The 17,692-nt window shown below is 35.1% G+C and overlaps 1 protein-coding gene across 1 annotated transcript in view; it reads left to right on the plus strand.

Moving 5' to 3' along the window:
- The first annotated feature begins 9,259 nt into the window (after nt 1-9,259).
- LOC105557605 (ras-related protein Rap-1-like) overlaps nt 9,260-17,692 on the plus strand; it is a 35,082-nt gene continuing 26,649 nt past the window's right edge. The window contains exon 1 of the mRNA XM_012004884.1: nt 9,260-9,410. The gene's annotated coding sequence lies outside the window, so the exon portion shown is untranslated. The remainder of the gene's footprint in view (nt 9,411-17,692) is intronic.

The raw sequence follows: 17,692 nt of genomic DNA on the forward strand, positions 1-17,692 counted from the left end.
ATTTTAGTATTTGGAATTTAAAAGATTAAGGCCTGGTTTTTCATTTTCTGGTTAATTGTTAATCAGAGGTTAATTGACTCTGTGTCTCCCACAGAGTCTTCTATATGTATATTATACTAGACTGCTAACTTCTAGTAAATTTGTATGGCAGACGTGAAGCTCATTTTACACTTTCTGCACTTTTTAGCGGCAGCCATCTTTACTGTGGGCAAGAAATTCGTCTACACGGTGTCTAGAAACTACGGACTTGTATACTTAACATAAGTGGTACAGGGTTAAAATTTCTACATTTCGAAATGTGACCTTGTAGATACACTTTCGATACTAAAGATGGCGACGCGGCTTCACTGCCAACGTCTCAGTTAGCGGTATCATTTATAGAAGTCTGTGGTGTATCCTCTCACATCAGATAATAACAGAAAAAGATGGAGAGTCGACTAATTTCTGGTTAACAGTTGATAAAAATAAAAAAATAAAAAAACTGGGCCTAAAAGTGTTTAAACTAAAATATTATATAGATTGCGACGGCGATCGCAAAATTTTTCCCCGGACGCAGAGGCTACTGGCTGTCTAAGATTAAAGAATTCATATAGAGCTTTGTAACAGGTCGCGCCAGGCTGGTATGGATTCAGTTGTTTCACACGTGTCTTTGCCAATAAACAAGTAAACATTTTTAGCTATATAATCTGCAGATATGATTATGTAATTGACTAGATTGCTGTCTCGGTGATCACGTCAATTTCTGAATTACCTAAAATTGTCCATTGTATAGCCCATAATTAGTGTAGGGCGGGGCTTTTTGGATCAATATAAGAAATTCTTATAATACGCGCTATCTAAGCACATACGGGGTGTTACGGACACGTGTTCATCCACTCGTATACAGGTAGAACGGGTTAAACTGAAAAAATTATGATACCATTTTGTAAAATTCGCAATAGTTAAAATCAATTAAAATGTCCGAGCGAATAAGCACGAGAAAAGCAGTAGGGCGGATTCGGTAGACATGTAGAATAGCTTCTTTTTGATCTCCTAGCAACGGTGAGTATCATTTAACAGCGGGAGGTGGAGCGATGCGTGATATATGATACCGCGACGGAAAAATGGTCCACTCCAACAGTGAGGTTCGAGCCTCAGACGATGTAAACAAGTAAACAACCGTCGCTCGTTGCCTGGTAATTTTTCGGCGTGGTGTAGGTATGTATATGGGTACTGCGCATCGTTCCACCTCCCGCTGTCAAATGATGCTCACCGTTGCTAGGAGATCAACAAATAAGCTATTCTACATGCCTACCGTGTCCGCCCTACTGTTTTTCTCGTGCTTATTCGCTCGGACATTTTAATTGATTACTCAATAACTATTGCGAATTTTACAAAATGATATATAACTTTTCTTTTCAGTTTAATTAACCTGCTCTACCTGTACACGGGCGGATGAACACCTTATCCGCGTAACACGCTATGTAGTACATTAAAAGGGAAAATGTTCTAATTGCGGTGTCCATTATGTAGTTTTTCCTTGCATGAAAACTTGTCGCAATTTTGACTGTATCAAAATTGAAAATAGTTTCCAAGAAGTTAACTTAATGAAGATCGCTCCTTGTCCAAGATTGTCAGCGTAACCAATTTTCTCGCCGAAATGCGCGCTCGTTCGTAAAAACTTTCGTAGGAATTTCGAGTATCAACATTGCTTAACCACGGGCTTATCGAGGTATTGATTTTACATCACTCAACGTGAAAACTTCCGTCAGTTTTCGCTGTCGCACTATCATCAGGACGACAACGCTTGACAGTTCGGTCCCTCCTGTTTTCTCGAAAGCGAACGCCGCTCCGTAAAATCGGAAACTGTGAGTGTTTCTCGATGACTCTCTTCTGTCACTTCTTCCCATTTAAAATTGTTGCTTTGATTTCGTCGCTCGTAGAGTGATTTTAACAACTTTCAGTACTCGACCCTCGAATGTATTTCCGCGTGCGTCGCAAAATAACGAAAAAAAAATCTAAGACGTCGTATGGATGTGCCTTGAGTACATATGTACGACAGTATATATACATATACATATATACATATACAGGGTGTTTCCGGATATTTGCTACAAACTTAAAGAGGTGATAGATCTTGATAAATAAAACAATTTTTGTTGGCGGTGATTTTGTTGGCTGTGATAAATGCTGTTTGACTTCTACATATGGTTAGATTTGAATTTAAAAAATCATACATTTTCTAATTATATTTTGTTTATTTTATTATAATAAGTGTTCAAAAAATGTTTCTAGCGACCTGCAACACACTCTCTGAAAAAATTCCAGGATTATTGCGAGTCGTACGTACACCGCGTGCGTTTTTAATCTTGTCAATGAGTTTATTTCGGATATTACAAAGGTTAATTGACTTACAACGCAAAACATTGTATCGTTTGCAAGAAATATGCAACTGTAAATGTACAAAAATTGTTTCATATATCAAGATCTATCACCTCTTTAAGTTTGTCGAAAATATCTGGAAACACTCTTTATATACATATAGAGCGGGTATATATATGTATATATATATGAATGTATCTTCTTGTAGCCCCTAGGAGGAGCAAAGGGCTGATACAAAGCACGTCATTTGATCCTGTTCCTTGCTAGAGTTTTTATTTCGCTCCAAGTCTTTCCACCTTTTTCAGCTTCAGCCAAAGAAAAGCCAGGACCGAACGCCTCCATGTAGATTGAGATCTACGAACTCCCCTTATGCCCTGTGAGTTCCAATCAACGGCTGCGAAATCTCCTTGCTTTCTTCTCAGAGAGTGTCCGGTCCAGTTCCATTTCCGTCTGCGGATCTCCAAAATAATATTTTCTTGGTTAGAAGTTTTTCACAGATCTTCATTAGAGATCGTCCGCGAGTGAATATTTGCTCCGAAAGAGTGAATTTAATTCACTCTAAGACAAAAAGTGAAGAATTTTACTCTTATTTTTAAAATGAAGTCGTTAGCACTCCAAAATTCACTCCAATTAAAAGTACAGTTCCGCCACTACATGGTAGTCGCCGAACTCGTAAGTAAGATGATGCTAGCCCGGCATATAAGGGACCCCGTCAAGGGCCGGGCCGGTTCTTCCGCGACTATCAGCAGAATAAGCGAAACTGCCACATAAAATATACTGCTAACAAAAATCGATTAAAGTAAATCATAGCACTCTTTCAAAAAGTGAAATTGTACTCCAACCAGACTGACAGTATTTTCATTATTTCTTCGAGTGAAAACTCACTCCAAAAAGAAGAGTTTACTTATTGTCACCAGTAATGATTAAAAATTGAGACGGGAAACTTACAGTCAACCCAACTGGCTAGTTATTTTTTAATCTTCATGGCTTCCGGATACTTTATTATTTCCGGTTATTTTATTAGTTTATTACACAACGTTTCGACCCTATTTTTGGTGTCCTTTTCAAGTGATACTGCAAATCAACAACAACGTAATTATGAAATGATATAAGTTAATAAGTAAACGGCTAAAAGTTAGGGTCGAAACATTGTGTAAATGTAAATGTAAATACATTTTATTGATTCCCCTCAGGGTTACAAGGCGTTTTTGAAGGAACGTGCCCAAACCTCTTATAACACCTCTCTCTATATCCACTTCGCTATGTGGCGATCAAACGAAAACCAACAATATTTTGTTTGATTTTGAACTCGGATCTTCGGATTACCAGACTAGCGCACAATTCTCTGCGCCACGATCGCCATGGTTCGGTATAAGTTTCCCGTCTCACTCCAAAAAATTTAGTGTAAAAATCAATCGGTGAATTATCACTGAAAACAGTGACTATTGATTGTTTTCAGTGATAATTCACTGATTGATTTTTAGAGAGCGCGGAGCATGGCCATACGCTTGCCGGGCTTTGTGGATGCGATGTACAATATCCGCCTCTATACCCCACGACAGTAAACGGTTTCATGGTCGAGATAACGGAGATAACGGCGCACCCGAGAATACTAATACTCTTTTTCCATCGAGAAGAAGTGACTCTGCAACTTTTTTGAATCCCTTTCGCACGTTCTTCCAAGCATTTGATTTAATAAATAATTGACACGGGCATAATGACAAATAACGTGAAAGTAAGCCTATTTTCTGTCCTACAAAAGAATCTCACGCGAAAGATTATTTGCGAAATTATTTGATCGTATTTTATGTATCTGTGTGGCGGAAGTATTAAGTAAGCCGCTCTGTGTCACGAAAGAGAACAGTGGTAAAATTATTCGACACAAAAATATGTTACTTAAGATGAAAATAATGTACAGAAAATATTGAAGCTTTCACGTTGATGAAATCTCAGGTTCTTTAATGAGCAATTGCACAGCTTATGTCTATTTCTTCCAATGCAGATTAACTTTAATTTCTGTTTTAATTGCTTTTTATCGGTTTTTAATTTTTTTAAAACTAGAAAAGGATATAAAATAAGTTAAACCGAGATTAAAGTTAATCTGCATTGGTAGAAACACACTTTAGTGAGGCAGGACGCGCGGAATTAATGAGAATTTGCGGTTTCATAGTGGAAATCGTTTGGGTCAGATTGGCAGCAACCCCTGCTGTTGGAATGCCAGAAAGGCTTTTCGAGAGCTTGTTCTCTCGGCGAAAAAAAGAGGAGTAACAATTAGTTTAGATTAAGAGATGCTCCGTCATGGGAGACAAGAAGAGGGGGTGGGGTAGGGAGTTCGCCTTTTTCGCCGATATTTCTCGTTGCGTTCTGAAGTCCCGAGCGATATTACTGGTTTGATTTATAAATAAATTCTCTTTCCTTTCACCAAGTTTTCCTGAAGAACATAGCGGACTGCGATGTGTTTAGCATAAGTTTTTTGTCATGTAACGTGGAGTTTGTTTTATAACTTTAAGACATCGTCGCTGAAATCAAACTGAAGTGGAGATACAGTTTGTCATTATGGTTTATCCTTCAAAGTTATATTCCCCGAACGAAACATTCGAGCAAGCCACTTTCGTATCCCTCGATCTGTTACACACCATATGAAAACATCATGTAGGTAAATACTACAAATTTTGTGAAATATTTTTAACAGTAACTGTCTCCCAATCAATAATTATTCCCTTTAAATTTTCAAAATGTGTGACGCACGTACGAGTGTACTTTCAAATCTTCCATTTTCAAGGTTTACTTCCATAATTTCATAAGGTAATGTGCCCAGTTATAGTAGAGACCAGATAAATAAAAAAATTGTTAAGTATAATTGGTAACGTGGGAGTCTCAAAGGAGATGAATTGCGGTTACCTGTAGAATTATTTATGAATTAATTCAATAAATAAAGAACGGAGCTTTTATTATTCCAATATGTACTTCCCGCCGATTCGATATTAGGTACGGGATGAATGAATTATCTGGTATTGGAAAATTATGCATTATTTACTACATTGCATTATGACGTTACGTAAAATGGCTTCTCTCTCTCATTCAGAGTATGAAAAGTGCTACTAAATATTCTCTTCTCGGAAATGGTCCTAAAGAATTTGTATAAAGCATCCTGGTAAATATGCAAATGTTATCGAAAGAATACCTCAGGAAACATTGATACAAAACTGATGTTTTGTGTATACTATTTAATACAAATGTGTACAAATGTAATGTTGTTAAAAACTACGTTCGATGAATCTGTCTGACTGATTCAACATGTACCACATATCTTGTTACAATTTCTTAATCAAATAACACTTGTGTTCTTCGAATAGATTTAATTAAATTAAAAGAATTAAATTGAATATCGTTACTCGAAAGATCAAGTCCTATACCGGACTTCTACGGTTTAACGCTTAGTTAATGTCCTCTCGACCCTCGATGTCGTTGCTCTTTACACTTAATGCGATAGAATTAGAAACGCAGAGTACTGTAAGTCATTACGAAGAAAGCGATACCGCACCACTCAGGATCTCCAACTTCTTGTTCTCGAAGAAGAGGAAAAGGGAGACGGGGCGTCATTTGCGAAAAGAATAGTGCGTAGGCGTCAGATAATTGCGAGAGAATTAAATCTTGTCGGAACGAATTGTTCATCCTTCAAGAGCGAAGATAATGTACTCTCGACGGAATACGGTACCCGCTATTCAGAAATAATAAATTGTTTCAGATGGTCGGACGCGAAATTCCACGCGTTATCTCCATCCTTGTCTCTCTTTTCTATTCACAAGGTTGCCGTGAAACATTCAATCGTAACAAAGGAATATATGTATAATATCGATGTCGTCACTGCCGCTAAAATTTACTGCGAGATCGCGTGTTTATCACACGCTGATGAAGTGTCACTCCAATGTGTCGCTTGAAGTAGCACGTTATACGTGGAGTTTCATTTAAGCTAGTCTATTGCGAAAGTGACAAGGACTGTAAACCTTTGTTTTTAGTATATCAATCATTTCCGAGATTAATTTTTCGTGTTTTTGTATGTTATTATTTCATAGTTGAATCTTTAATTCTTATATTACTACTCCGAGTAATGCGAACTAAATAAATACAATAAGAAACGCTTTGTTAACAAAATTCAATATTTCAGATCTGAGAGAAGCAAACACAACTTTTCTGGAGACGGTATTTTCTGTTTTGACTAAAATTTGCAAATACTTGTAGTATCTTTGCTTCTCAAATACACCTAGCATTGAAACTAAAAGTTGTGCAATAGAGGGTTCAAATATGTGATCTTGAAGAAACGTGGCTCTTTGTATTTGCAAAGCTGCATGAAATTATAAAGACTGCGAACAAACTGTAAGATCATTTTTCCTTTGCTAAGCACTTTTTTTGCTTTTTCCAAGTAGTAGCAATTGATTATATATATTATAGTCAGACCCAAATAAACGTGTTAATGTTTTTGTTACAATGTTACAATAATTGACCAAATATATCATAAACTAAAATATTGAAGTTATTTATATTATTACGTAACAATAACGATCATAAATATTTTTTTGGTTTTATTTATTTAGTTACTTAAACGTAAATCCCCAAAAATTGTAAAGAATTTTTTTAATATTTATGAAGATTCTTAAACATTAAACTGTTGTTTTTCGCTTCTAACATCTTGCGTCGGCTTTTACAGCCTTCCTTTTCTATTAATTTTAATATTTATAATAATATTGTCGGGCAAAAATAGCACTTAAATAATTTATGTTATAAAGATCCGATAGAATTTAATGAAGAAGAGTACAAATGACACATTGTTTAATTAATAGAACATTTATAACAGCCAAAACAAAAAAGTGGCGATCGTGGCGCAGAGGATTGTGCACTGGTCTGGTAATCCAAAGACCCAGGTTCAAAACCAAACAAAACATTGTTGGTTTTCGTTCGATCGTCACATAGCGAAGTGGAAGTAGAGAGAGGTGTTATAAGAGGTTTGAGCACGTTCCTTCAAAAACGCCTTGTAACCTTAAGGGGAATCAATAAAATGTATTTTATACATTTATGACAGTCAAAATGCGCGAATAGTATCATAAAATCGTTAATTCTCAGCTGCTTTCTGAGTCCACATGAAATCAATATCGAGTACCGTGTACCGAGACTACTTGGTGGGGTAGTAGATGGGGCTTCGATCTTATGAAAGTTCGGCATGCAAACAGTGACCTCATCCCCAAGTGTATCAGCAGCTTTTGGAAACGTGAGGGAAGATTGATTATAACAGCTCGCGGATGTCTAAGATATATTGGACGTTTGATTTTACCTTATGATACACACACGCATGCATCCAAACTCGATCTAACTAATTTTCAAGAGATGAAACTTATAAATATTATAGATATTATAGATTTAACAAAGTTAAACTGTCTATATCGAGTTTTCTTTTTAACCAATAAAAAAACTGACCATATTGAATTACTGTGAAGTTGGCACCTGCAATAGTTCTATAGTTACTGCTTTTAAATTTTAAAAATAATTCCGTTGATTTCAATAGAAAAAATGATATTGAATAATACGGTTTAAAACGTTTAAAAATAATAACAATCAGAATTATTGATCAAATATATCAAAATGATCGAAACTATAATATAATGTAAAAACTATCGAGAACTGTCAAGAAATTGATCGGAACTGTCAGAACAGCATAGTTTTTACAAATAGAGTACCAGCGGTCAGATTAAAAGTTGTTAAAAAATAATTAATAAGTATTGTTAAATTTCATCAGAAACTACAGAACTCTTCTAAAACTCTAAAATTCCGTAATTGTAATGACTTTTTTCGCAATATGAGGTTCCACGGAAAGTTAGCATTCTATTGTATATTTTCAAATGTTATTTTTGCTATTCAATCAACGGAAATATTTCTAAAACGTATCAGGTATTGTAAAACTATTGCAATCGGAACTGTTAATAAAATATTTGGGTTTTAAAAATGGGGTGTCAACACTTCACACCTTCCCGTACCGAACGCAAATTAAAATATCGTTTAAATCTCACGTTGAAGTAAGCTACCAAACAGACAGTGAACAAATAGAATAAATTAGAATTTTTTTTATCTTGGTCCAAAAATTATTCTACAAATATTTTGTATCCAATCTAACATTATTTTTAAGTTGGCGTGCAATTTTGTTGTTCATTTTAGTTAAAAAGCACTGAAAAGGATTATTGTAAATATTAATTATTAATGAATTATTAAAAATTTATCATAGATTTGTGGGAAGTATCGGCAAAAAGTCCTAACCGAATGTGTACGTTGGGAAATAAAATTTGTTATATTCCTACTGTGTATAAACATGTTACTATTTCTTTGCAACATTTGTTAACGTTAGACTGCCGAAAAAGACACTTTTGTGGCTTTTAAATCTGCGCAACGTGTATGTTATTTATATACATAAATTTTAGGGAAAAAGGAATACTATAATTTGAATGAAAAAATGCCGGTAGTCTAAAGGATAATAACATAATACATCATAACAGCTGTCGAACTGTATAACAAGTGTCGGATCGTACGTCTCAAGCGGAAGCCTGATGCGTCCTTGCAAGCGACATTTCATCAAAGATACCAGTTCAAACATTCACCCCATCTTCAGCAAGTACTACAGCGGGTGCTTTAGGAGACAGAGAAAGAGAGAGGGTGAGAGAGGGTGAGAGAGGAAGAGGAGTGGGGATAGAAAGAGAGAGACAGGTAGCTGACGCGGTTGCACTCTGGCATGCTCTAGAACGTATTAAACGGTGGTAGTGCGGAGGTAGGAAGAAGGTCGGAAGGTTACGAGAGCGCAGACGCCGACCGAAACCACCACCGAGGATACCACCCGGCACGGTACCGAAGTACCGGACAGAGCTACCTGGTCCGCGTCGCCGCATTCATCAGAGTGTCTTTCAGCGTACCATTAGAGAGTTTCGATTTCGATCTTGGCCACTTGTCAGAGAAATCGTCGCAACGTCACACTCTTCGTGTGTCTCTTTCGTTTGACGCGTTTGCACGTAAGTAACAACTTGGAGAATCGCATTTGCATTTTTTCCCAACACATCTGTGTATATACGAACTACGGATGAGCAACGTATGTATACATAGGTATGTGTATTGGGAAAAAATACAAATTCAAATAATATAAATTGAATATTCGGTAATATTAAAAATAAAATTTGGGAAAAGTGGAATAGTTGCATTAATTTTCATCGGTGATTGATATCATTATTTTATTATATTGAAACAGCAGGTAATTAATAATTTTAGTGCAGCCGATTTATTTTCAACATATTGCCCGCCGCAGTATTACCTCTCATCTACGCACGAATATTTTGAATCATATTACCTTCGGTGTTAAATACCGTTTGCTACTTCACGCAACTGTCGAGCTACACGCAAATATTCATACGCAGTTCATAAGAATAATAACCCTCGCAACTTTTATGAGATTTTTGTTACCGAAGGTAACTAAATGCACTTATGTATCAAAATTTTTGAGAGTTTGCATTAAAATTACATAATCAATCATAACTTATACATCTTTAAGACGTCTTTTAGACATACGTGTTGTTTGAAATGTAATGAAATGGTTTACTTTCTTTAAATTTCTTATAAAGTTTTTATGTAGAGATGTGCTTCATCAGAGACTCATTTATACAATTTAATAAAATCGAAATAATAATTTTTACTTAATAAAAATATTGTATTAAACTGTGCGCGTTCAATTATCAGCAGACTTAATAAATCAAGGTGTTTAATAAAATAGGGAGTGGAAATTACTTTACGGATTGTATAAGGGGGCAAATAATCAGTTAGTTTGCTTTATAATTAGCACAAACGATCGCAAGATGATGACAGTTTCTTACATAAGTTAATAGAGTTTCTGTTAATAGAGCTTTACATTCCAAAAATAAAACGCCACATCGGGATAAAATAATTGCGAAACGTTACTTCTAGTAGAAAATAGCATTTGCGTTTATTTTTCGCAGATCGAGTGAAACGCAATCGAGAGGTATTTTTCTTTGTAATTTTATTTTTCTGTACACGCGCGCCATTTCTTTCGCCTCTTAGTTACGCCTCTCGAGATGTCCGCTCTTGCTGTTCCCCCACGACGAAAATCGATCGCTGGGGTCGGACAAAAATTTCTGATTTACCTGCACGTACCTATATTCGCGCGGCTGTATTCTCAAAAGGTATTCTCAACGTGACTTTTCCCTCGCGGATTCTATCCGCACAATCGTTCAGAGTTAGTTGTCGGCAACGACGCGGTAGATTGCTTCGTTTACTCAAGTCCTTTTAAACCGCAACTTTAGCACGCTCAACGCAAATTGCGAACTTCGCGCTGCACGTGCGCACCTTTAAGACCCGTCGACAGCGGGGCGAGTCGCAAAAGCCGTGTTAAAGACTGCCCGTTAATAAAACGCGAGATCAATTTCACCAAGATCTAATCACTCCGGATTACGTCGCGGAAAGCAATCCCGACGCTATCCGAGGCGTCGAGATCGTGAGTCCCTTTAATAACTTAAAATTACATCGCATTTTGTCATCCTGCACTCAGCACTGTTTGGAAGCTTGGGTTGAAGTTGGTCTTATCCCTCTTACCTGGCTAATATAAACTAATATTGAGTTTCGTGTAAACTTTAAAGGGGAATCATATGTCTAGTGGCGAAAGATACGAGTAGGTGCTACTCCGACGAAAAGTTTTTATATAAGATAACGATCTCAGATGGTACGCTGTACCCGTTCGTCTCAAACTTGAATTGACTTTTTCAAGTAGTTCATCTGTTCTAGGGGGAATTGCAATGTCATAAAATTCAAAATTTACAGTATAGTATCGCTCGGCAGTAACTTGACAAATAATTAACTTTGACTTTGATTGATAAAGACATGTGTACATATCGCATTGCTTTACAATACTTGTTACACGAATCTATTTGAAATAGGCAATATTTCGATTACACACTGAGAGAAAAAATAGTCATTTTTGGAGCCAACCATATTTTTTATAATTCCTCCAACGTAAGTTATGGTTGACCTAACAATGTGATAGTTCTCATAACCACAATATTGGTTGTCATAAACCAAAAATATGATTGGGTCCAAAAATGACTATTTTTTTTCTCTCAGTGCAAAAACGTGCGCATTTGTGTATAAGTATCCCATAATTATCAAAAGTTTTATCTTAATACTTATTACAAATTTTTAATCTCAAATGTAAAGATTTGACGCAAGTGTATTAATATCGTAATGGCCTTCATCATCTTTATCATTGCTTTCGCCGCGGCAACTTAACTGTCCTGTCTTATGTTCATTACGCATTTATTAATATCCATTAGCCACTCTATAATGTGCGCAAAGTTTATTGTCCTTTTAACACATTTTCTCGTGACGCAATTTGCAACTCCGCGATGAGGTTACTTTGGCAATATCTTAATGTCAACTATCCATATTATCTCGCGATTTCCCAAAGTTATTTTATGTAACACATTGCATAGTCCACATAACTTTTAACACTTAAACTATTAAGTAACGTTCATTTTACTTTTCAAATGTGAATTGCTAATCGTTTATAAGGAAGTGACAGTTAGAGCCAGTAATTAGCAACGCACGCATATTCGCACGAAAAGAGAAGTCGGCGCTGTTTGAGCTCTTGGTTTCCTGCCAAGCAGTTACGATAAATTACGGCACCCTCACTTCGTAAAACAATACGAATCTAAATTGGAAAAGAGCACGAGGACATTTGCATTCACGAGGAACGGTCGGACACTTTCAAATTGTAAAATTGCTGGATAATTAAATTACTAGACTTTTGCTTCTTCTATAAATTAACTTATACTGCTGGCGCTTTGTTGCAATTTGCATTTTTAACTTGAATAAACATTTCCGGGCATCAATCTGTTTTTTGCTTTGTTCATATTTTATAATATGTATAGTATTATCGAATTAATAAATATCAGGACATTTTATTTTCAGTTCTTTATAAAAGACAAAAACAGGACAGAAATACCGAGAAAGCAAAGATAAGTTTACACTTCAACATATTGACAAGCTTCCTGTATTATTTTAGAGAGAAGCAAAAATCGAGAATACAAATTCTCAAGAGATTAGTTATTAATTACAGTATCAATTATGTATTGCGTAAAGATATATCTTGTAATTGTTAATTAGATTCATTTTGTCAACGAATTGTGGATGGGCGCGCTTTAGACATCTGTTGCGCGACGCGCGACACAGTGTCGCCCTATAACGATTGCAGTAAATTGCGACGTGGCTCAATCACGCCAGGATAGACTGAGTCGATAGACGGCTCATTGTTAGGAAAAATTGCAATTTGATAACACTCTTGAACCGTGTTAGCGCAACACTTCGTTAACATCTTCTGCGCTAAAAAAATGCTAATTATTTATGTATTAATTGTAAGAATGTTAGACAAAATGTGTTATTTGATCATATCTTTTCCATCGAATTCTCTGTAAAAAAAGTGAATGTGAATATCGCGCTCAGCTTTAATACGTAACGATAATCGTTTATCAATTTATGATCTTTCAATGGTTTCGTAAACCATCTCTGACATTTTTTCCTTTGATCTTTCAAATATTTTTATATATTCTGGAATTTAATTTGATAACTTTGTTGGGATATTATATTAAAACATTTTGACTTAGGCATCATTTATTAAATAGATTTAAAACAAATCGTGTTTAATTATTATTAAATAACGTCCACTATATATGATGTAGCCTCGAAGAATTTTACTGCTCAAACAGGAATATTCATATTGGTACATGAAAGAGATAAATATTTTTCTAATATTCCAAAAATGTATCAAATATTATAGATTTTATATCTGTGACGAAACAATATATTACATCAAGACATTTTCGTATATTTCGGAGCACATGCCTCGGCAGGTTGAAATATTGACGATTTATGGATATGATACGCGGACAAGATAGATTCTGGAATATCTTTCTGTAAACTTTCATCTTTCACGGGCTGCAAAATAACTTTCACATGAGGCAGAACCGCTTCCTCAGCGGACTATAATTTTTATTTTACGTAGCTCCTGATAAAATTTAAATTCCTTGTTACATTTATTCGAGTCGAGCTCGAAACCTGATGTTGCGTATTAAAGAAGATAGCTGTATTATAATCGTCATTCTCTTAGTTCTTAAAAATTTTATAGTATCATCATACAGAGTATGTCTTGAAAAATCATAACTTTAGCAAGTTGCGGTACTTCTAACAAGAATATTTTATTAAAAGTAACTTAACTATTATTTTCATAAAGAATTAAAATAATATACAAATTTTAGATCATTCTCTCTCTCTCTCTCTCTCACACATATTTACAAAATTTTCTCAGTTTCTACGATTATAGTCCGTGTGTGTGTGCGCGTGTGAGTGCAATTGACATACATTTTTAGAGCAGATCTTTTTTTAAAGTTATTCTAATTACAAATTAATAAATGGGGAAATGCGATTAAATTAACACGCGCCGCCGAAGCGACTTCGACTTGTTTCATATTGCGAGAACTCCAGTCCACTAATTAATTTCCTAAAGACTCGATTCCGTAGATGCTGATTAAAGTACATTTCGAGCTTAGCTTTCGTAGACCTATCCCACGTTGGACATACCGCAATTAGTCGAGAATATAAATCCAAATTAATCTCAACATCAAATTGACGGCGCATGCAAGCGTAGAAGGTGGTTTATCAGCGTTATATAGACGAATAGGCTTATATCAGCGTGGAAAAGCGCGCTATGATATGTCGCATTTATCTCTATGCGCATGGAGCATGTTGCAATATAATCTTTATTATTCTTTCACTCTGTTTGTATGTGGAAGATTAAGAAACTTAATCTTTGCCCTTTCCCTGACTTGTAAGCTGGGTTCGAATTTCATTCTTTGTGACCTTTTATAAATGTTATATTCTCTACCCTGAAAAAAAATTCACACGTTTTAAAAGTACGGCGTTTCTTTGTAAGCGAGAACGTAGCGATGATTTGTCATTCTAGCGACAACTTTGTGAATGAAAAATGATCCTTCTTGTTGTCATGTTCGGTTTTCGTTCACTGGCTTTTGTACTTATTCCTTGATATAGATTCTAACACGTGATCGTTTCTTTTGAGCTTAATGGCTAAACGCTGTTTCAAACGCTTTAAATTTGCTTTTTAAAGAAGATTTTATTGCTAAACATTTTGTTTAATAAATGCTTTTAAATATACAGGGTGTTATGTAATACCCGCATCAACGCTTATTGTGGGATAGAGTGGACTAGACTAAGTCGAAAAGTCCTGTACCACTTTGCAGGTTTTGCAATAGTTAACGAGTTATTAATTATTAAACATCGCTGTCTTCGGCCGGCCCACTGCCCAATTCAAACGTGCAGCGAGATCGATCGATCATTACTAGGCGCGCAGAGAGTTGTAACGATCGATCGATCTCGCCGCACGTTTGAATTGGGCAGTGGGTCGGCCTAAGACAGCGATTTTTAATAATTAATAACTCGTTAACTATTGCAAAACCTGCAAAGTGGTACAGGACTTTTCGACTTAGTCTAGTCCACTCTATCCCACAATAATTAAGCGTTGATGCGGGTATTACATAACACCCTGTATATCGCAAGAAATGTAATTAATATTGGATGAGAAGAATTAAATTTAATCATTTTACTAATGAAATATTATAATTATTATAATAACAGTTTTGTTGGTTATAATACTATCTCTAATTTTGTATGTGTTGGATTTTAACACTTTAAAGGGATCTTTATATCTCTTTTAACTCTACATCTGTTTTAATCTATTTTATGCAGCTTCACAAGGTAAACATATTTACATATTGAATAACGATCGGAGAAGTAAATAATTCATCATAAAATATCACTTTTCCAACATTTATTTTTAGGCGGTGTTAATTCTATTTGTTGCAAACAAATCAAATTGTGAAATTTTATTTAAAATTTGGCGCACTGATGCTCCATATACAAACCATATGGGGGCAATTTATCACACATAGAGTAACAAAATTTTATCGATGAAAACTAGTCGAAACGGCCATTTTTCGTTTTTTGTTTTTCGTGGCCTATACCGTAAGTTAAATATAGGAGATGCATTTGTAAACATTAACGAGCGCACACAACGTGCCATGTTTGTTAAAATAACACACGGGTTTAGATACGAGCCGTATGAATAATAAGAAAAAAAATAGAATTTTGTAATGCCGGCCAACAACTGACTTCATCTCGGAAAGTCGACACAGTTAGCAGTTCTTTTGAGAATAATTTGCATGGCACTAACAGCTCGAAAACGTGATGAAAGCAGTAACGTTGCTTTGTGTAATTTTTCGGAAAAAGTCATTTCCTTTATACACTGTGTTTATATTTTGAATATACTTATTGTCTCATTTAGTATGGCAATTGTATGCCCACAGAGAGTGTAATGAAATATTTTCGCTTTAATTCCATCAGCAAATTTAAACTTGCGTATAATGCTGACACAAAATGCTTAAAATAAGTGCATAAAGAGAAACCGTGTTACATACCAGCAAAGAATAAATCATCTGTGATTGAGCTTTGATATATGTTCGCGTCGTATTAAAAGATGTTCCGACGATTGATTTTGTTTGGATTTTATACTTTAATTATTATAATCCTTTTCCGATACAGTTCCAAAATTCGATTTCATTGTAAATGGATTAGAGATATTAGAGATCAGTATCAAATTTATTTTTTAGCTGGATTTTTCGTGACGCGTAATAGCGAGTAAGACTATACGAATCATCGCGTGATAACGTTTATTGCCCATTCATAAATGCGTTCCCGATTTCCCGAACGAGTTGCGTGTTGCTCAGCCCATAAAACTCGTGAGTTCGTGGGTACAATATATTCAGGCCAGCTTTTATTTCGATTAGCTCAGGAATGCATTTCACTTTACGAGAAAACGCCTTCGTCGTTCCGGATTTACGTTTCTCTCGTATCCTTCAAATTATTCCGCGATTTACACCGCGGATGCAATAATACGGTCCAAATCGCGTTTTCACGATCGATGTGATCATAAATTGGTTACGTCTACCGTTTATTAAAATGACAGCCACTCTCTCTCTCGCAGATCAATACGTTTTACTTAACCTTCAGAAAACTGCATTTTTCACTCATGCGAAAATTCTATTAAAAAAAATTATATAATATGTATATATATTCTACATGTGTGTGTGGGGAAGGGGGTGTAATGTACGTATACACATATTGTACATACATATTTAGCATGCTGTAAAAGAAAATTATGCAGGACATAATTTTACAATGTTTTTCGATTTTTATATACTTATTACTCGATAGTTTCTTTGAATCTTCAATTAGAAAAATTAAATAAAGTGATAAAATATAAAATAATAAATTCAATCGTCAAACGAATAATTTTTATATATGTGATATATATTAAACTTAATATTTATACATTTTCGTTAATAATATTATAGCTTAAAATTGTTTAGAATATAAGTTTTGATATAGTGGCTCAAAATATTGCAAAAGTTGCATTATTATCGGTTTTTTATATGAAATATGATTAACAAACTATCAGAGACGCAATTAAAAAAAATTTTTTTAACTACGAATTAGGAATCTTCGATTCGTATAATCGATAATCTCCAAAGTCCTTAGATTTTGAGATTTTCCTAAACTAAAGTAATTCTTTTTTATATCACAGATGTTTGAATAACGCTTTTGCGATCTTCTAAAGTTAATGAGTACAGTATATTAATTAATAGATTACGTACAAAAAATAACAAGTCATATTCATGTAACAACATTTTATATCCACACAATGGACTAGAACGTTGTTTGATACAGAACGTACCGACAATTTTTTGCAGTTTGTCAAAAATGACGTTAGCGACCTGCGCTTGGAAACCGTTTTTCTTTCATCTATCTTTAATGTTAACCATGATGAAAGCATGTTCGTTAGCTTTGTTGCGGAATAAGTTACACGTACATACATGTGGGTGGACAAACTTTGTGAGCATGTTGTGTCGGATTGGACATGACGCAATATAAGGAACGCAAAACAGTGTGAAACCGATAATTTGATAATTTTGTCCACGCATCTTTTCGTGTCACTTAATATGTTTTTATATTATTGTAGGATTAAGTCTTATTTTAGACTGAAATACTGAAAATGTTAATTTATTTAATAATGGCACGATACAGGGGTGTCGCTTGTTACGCACTCGTCGCTTCTTTGCTTTACCCTTGGTCCACAATCTTGCTTCAAGTAAGCTGTAAGCCTTAA

This window comes from Vollenhovia emeryi, unplaced genomic scaffold (assembly GCF_000949405.1).
Source record: "Vollenhovia emeryi isolate VEMERY1.0 unplaced genomic scaffold, V.emery_V1.0 DF939446.1, whole genome shotgun sequence".
Taxonomy (NCBI): Eukaryota; Metazoa; Arthropoda; class Insecta; order Hymenoptera; family Formicidae; genus Vollenhovia; species Vollenhovia emeryi.